The sequence below is a fragment of the Lontra canadensis genome, unplaced genomic scaffold (assembly GCF_010015895.1).
Source record: "Lontra canadensis isolate GAN:19392208 unplaced genomic scaffold, GSC_riverotter_1.0 scaffold25, whole genome shotgun sequence".
Lineage (NCBI taxonomy): Eukaryota > Metazoa > Chordata > Mammalia > Carnivora > Mustelidae > Lontra > Lontra canadensis.
In genome coordinates, this window is record NW_022631019.1 from 22,131,288 (window position 1) to 22,136,517 (window position 5,230).

Below are 5,230 nucleotides of genomic sequence, written 5' to 3' on the forward strand. Positions count from 1 at the left end.
CCCTGTAACATATGGGGTTTGGGCTGGACAACCACGAATGGCTTCATCATCTCTCACACTCTTGGAGTTGCCATTGTTGCTTTCAGACCAGTAGTGAGGCAGGTCCAGGGGATGAGGTAGGGTTCAGCTATCAGTCAGGAGTATAAGGAACCCCAGGATCCCCTGGGAGAGGTCTCCAGCAAGGCCCATCTGGATACATCTGCTGAGACATCATCTGTCCACTCATGAGGAAGGATGGAAGGGTCCAGGGAAGTAATGAGGGAGCCCCTTTCCTGCTTGCCCAGGGTAAGATGGACTGTGGACCATGCTGGCTGGTCTGCCTGGTGTGAGTGAGAGTGAAGCTTCTCTTGCAGAGAATTCTCTGTAATTTTTAATTCAAAAGTGTCTCTGAGCAGGTGAAAGCCTGCTGGGACAAGTTCTCTCCAGGACTACCTCTCTCTCTCACTACTGGGCTGTGTGACCTTAAGTTAAAGTCTATTTTGATTTCCCAAGTCTGATATTATAGCCATCCTTGCTGTCTTCTCATTTGATGTTTGCACTGAATATCTTTGTCCATCTTTTCACTTTTAACCTATCTGAGTCCAAAGTGAGTCTCTTGGAGACAGCATATGGTTGGATCCCGTGTTTTTATCCATTCTGCCAGTCTCTGTCTTTTGAGTGGAGAGTTTAATCCATCTACATTTAATGTAATTAGTGATAAGAAGGGACTTAATTCTGTTATTTTGTTATTTGTATTTTATATGCCTGATAGTCTCATTGTTCCTCAGTTCCTGTGCTGCTGTCTTCTTCTGTGCATAGTTAATTTTTTGTAGTGAAACGTTTGGTTTCTTCTCATTTCCTTTTGTGTGTACTGTAGCTATTTTGTTCATGGTTACCATGGGGACCACTGCTAACACCCTAAAGTTGTAACACTCTCTTTGGAATGCATACCAGTGTGGCTTCAATAATATACAAAACCCTGCATTGTAAAACTCCATCCACACTGCCTTTCAGTTACTGATGTCACAAAAGTACATCTTTGTTCTTTGTGTGTTCAAAAACACAGACTAATTGAGTGCATTAATCTCTCGCATTGCTGAAAGAACAAAAGGTAGAGGTAAACCAAAGTTACAGTGCTCGCAAAATATGTATGTTGGTTCTCTTGCTGGTGTCCCTCTGGTCCACTGGGCCATTTCACCTCTTTAAAAATCTCTTTCTTTCTGTTCCTCACACCCATTAATTCTTATCCTATCTTCAAATTCACTGATTCTTCTGACTGCTCAAATTTTCTTCAGTATCCCTCCAGGGATTTTTTCATTTCAAAGATGTTATACTTTTCAGCTCTAGAATTTCTTTTTGATGTATTTTTATTTATGTTTGTGTTTTATTTTTGTATTTATTTTATTGTATTTATTTTGTATTATATTTTGTATAAATATGTATTTATGTTTATGTTTTCTAATTATTTATTGTTATTTCCATGTTATTCATATATCATCTTCTTGAGTTTCTACCCACCTGCCTGTATTTCTTCACCAGCTCTATGATAGTCATTTAAAGGTCATTGTCTAGTAAATCTGCCATCTGGTCTTTCTCAAGAACAGCTTTTGTTTATTTTTTTTCCCCCATTTGAATGGACCATCCTTTTTAGCTCCTTGGTGTGCTTTGTGTTTCTGTTGTTGAAAACTAAATATTTGAATCTTACACTATGGTAACTTCAGCAATTAGAGTCTTCCTCCCCCTTCTCCAGGGTTCGCTGGGGGGTTTTGTTTGTTTGTTGGATTTTTACAGACTGTCTCTGTGCCAGGGATAAGCCTGAGGTATAAACTTAAGGTCTTCTCAGGCCTTGCCTGATGCCATGCCTTCACCTGGACATGGACAGTAACTTTCTGAATTCCTCTGTATATGTGTTGCTTCAGAATGTCCTTGTCCTTAAATGTCTGGCTCCAAAAAGAAGAAAAAGAGAAAGATTAAGGGGGAAAAATGCACCAGGCTTTTAGATGGCCTGGAATCCCTTCAGCCAGAGGATGGGAGGCTGGCCACCCTGGTGATGGGAGTCACACCGGTAGCTGCTCACCTCCATGTCTGTACCCCCATAGTCACCAGCACATATATCAACCACCAGGGCACAGATCTGGATATTTGGAGGACAGTCCTAGCACCACTGTCACTCCCACAATCTGCATGCAAGCTGCTCCAAGAGCACCACCTGCATGGGGCTGGGCCTGGGGGCTGGGTAGCCACTACCAAGCCAAGAGCTGAAATTAAGCAAAATTAACTAAGGCTTATTGGCAAAGACTTCTTCTAGGGGAAGTTGGGAGCCTTCTAAAGGACAGCAGACTTCCAAAATCATTACATCAGATGGATTCTGCCAGCACTTTGTTTGTTTGTTCATTGGTCTAGTGGGAGAGAACCATCTCAAGGGCTTCCAACTCCACCATCTTCCCTAGGCTCTGTGACCTTGAGACAGTTACTCAAGCTCTCTGGGTCTCTGTTGCCTTGCTTGTGAAAATAAAGAGGGGTTCGGCCAAGGGTTTTGAAGACCCCTTCAACTCTAAAAGCCTGGGATTCTATACCTAGGATAATAGTAGCTCCAATACTCCAGGACTACTGGAAAAACAAGATGAGATCAGCCATACTGCATAACTATTTGCACTTTTCCCTTTTATTTTTGTTTCTGTTAATATGCTTTTATTCCCCTTCACCCCTAACTTATTAGAAGACATCTCTGGGTTTTGGTGGCCTCATTAGCTTTCATTCTCTTCTGGATAAAGATGGACCCTTCCCATTCTCAGCCCTGTGCTTGGGTATGATGAGCCTCACTCAGGAGATGGATGCTATTGGCCTAAGGCTGGTCAGCACATTCCAGCCCCTGGTGATTTCTGATGATGCAGGAGTGGAAGCTCCTGTCTCTTAGTCCAATGGCCCAGGACATTTGATTAACCTTGAGGGAGAGAACTTTTTTCTTCTCTACTCAACTCCAGTCTGGATGGAAAACTTCTGGTCACTAGGGTGGGGGGTTGAAGGTGGTCTTTCATAGAGGAGAGATGCTAAAAGATGAAGAAAGAAGAAACAGGTCCTGATGGGATCGTTTGAGTCCCTGAATCAAGCTGCTCCTGAAGACTGACCTGTCTCTGAGCTTTCCCATTTGTATAACCCAGCCAGTCCCTTCTGAGCCCCAGTCAGGTGGCCCTGAGGTTCCCGTCACAGGAAATGAAAGAGCCTAATGGCTGCCTCCCCACCAGCACCTAAGTCTCCAAGCTGAGACCAGCACAAAACTTCTCCGCCTCAGTTTCTCCCTCGCAACCCCGGGGTGTGAGTCAGACTCATCTCCTGCTGCCCCATCTCTCTGTTCTCCTCCCTTCCACAGAAAGGAAGCTGCAGAAACCACCCCATAATGGCATTTCCAAGGGCGAGAGCGCAGGATCCTCAGACTCTAATGAACCGAGCAGCCCTGTTCCCGCCTGGCCTGGCCTCATGCGGTGACTAGAAGGGCTGCTGTATCAGCATGGTGGCACGGTGGCTTCCAGGGGCTGGCTAACTTGCCTTCCTCTGGCTGAGGCAGGTTTGAGTCAGGGCTACAAGTCAGATTTAAAGCTGGGGGCAGATAGGTAACCACACAGAACCCCGAAAGTCAAGGCTTAATGTGGGAGCCGTCTCACAAACAACCTTGTTCGGCAGATGCGCAGACTAAGCCCAGAGAAGCTGAGGGACTTAGCTGAGTCACACAGTGGTCTGGAGGCTGAACTGGGTCAGAGCCCAGATATCCCCATTCTGAGTCCAGCTGCTCCTTCTACCCCATCAAGGTATCCCCAGGATTAGACGTGTTTCCTCCCCGGTCCCCCCAGGACTTTCTCCTTCCCTTTGGGATTCTTGAGAGACTCCCTGTCTAAGCAGCCATCCCGGAGAATCCTGGCCGTCTCCCCAAGTCTGCATTACACTGGGCGCCCCCATTCTGCTCCAGTATCTCTCAGCTCTTCCATCCACGGGCCCTGCCACCATGGATGCAGAGGGGAAACGGAAGCACACTGTGGTGTCCGCTGCCCTGATCTCCATGCCAGGGCAGAGGTGTGAGCTCGGGCGCTGCTCCGTTTCTCAGATCTCATGGGTGCCTCTCCTCACCCTGAGTCAGGATCTCCTCATTCCCAGCCCCCACGGTGGGACACCCCTGCTCTGTCTATCTTGATTCTGGAAGGCCTGGAGGACACTTCTGGCCCACTGTCACCAGCCCCGTCTCTCTAAATGCCAAGTCTATTTTCCGATCCCCTGGGGCTGGGCCTTCCTCCCGTTGGGGGCGGAAAGCCTCATCCAAATGCTGCTGCTCCACGCTGGAGGCACCCCCATGAGGACCAACCCTCCTGCAGCGCCATGGTGCCCAGAGCCCCCTCAGACAATGGGCGATGGGACTGTGAGGGCCAGAAGCTGGACCCCAAATCACCCCCCACCCAGCTCAGCATGTCATCTGTGCCCCCAGCTCAAGGTCCAACCACTTCCTCCCGAGCATCTCCTGTGAGCCCTGTGGGGGGTGGGGGGACTCGCCAGCTGGGGAAACTGGGGATCTGAGAGGTTAAGTCACAACCTCAAGTTCACCCACCTGACCTTAGGGACTCCTGAAGGGGACCCACACCCATCCCCACCCTCCCACTGCCCTGTCTGTAGGGATGTGCTTTTCAGTAACCTCCAGGAACCGCCCCACACAGCTGTCCCCTTCCTGATCCCTTCCTGCCTGTTGTTCACCTGGAATCACCCCGTTTATCCAGCCAGTGAATGTCAGACATCATCTCTGGCACCGAAGGTCGGGAATGTGTAGACACATGTGAAAGGCCAGCCCCGGTTCCGAGAGGCCTGTGTGACCACTGGTCACCGCACCATGTCTGCAGGAGGCCACTTGGCTCCAGACTTTGTGTCCATCACGGGCTTCACTGTGATCCAAACTGGTTTGTGGAGGTCGGGGTGCTTTAGGCAAAGATTTCAGTGTTGGGTACTGGGCTCGAGCAAAAATGTACATACTCAGAGAGCTGTTTGCGTAAAAAGCACTGTGGTCAGGAAGAATTGCTTGTGGCACTGGAGCCTGCCCACTGTCCGGGCCTGCCTCCAGGGGAAAGCTACAGCCACCCTCCCCAGCCAGGCTGGGTGCGCACCCTCTCCTAGTTCCTGCCCTCACCCACCTGCAGAAATGGGTGAGTGGGAGTAGGAAACAGAAGGACTTCCAAGAAAAACTTGTGGGTCCGGGGTATGGAAAGACCATGGA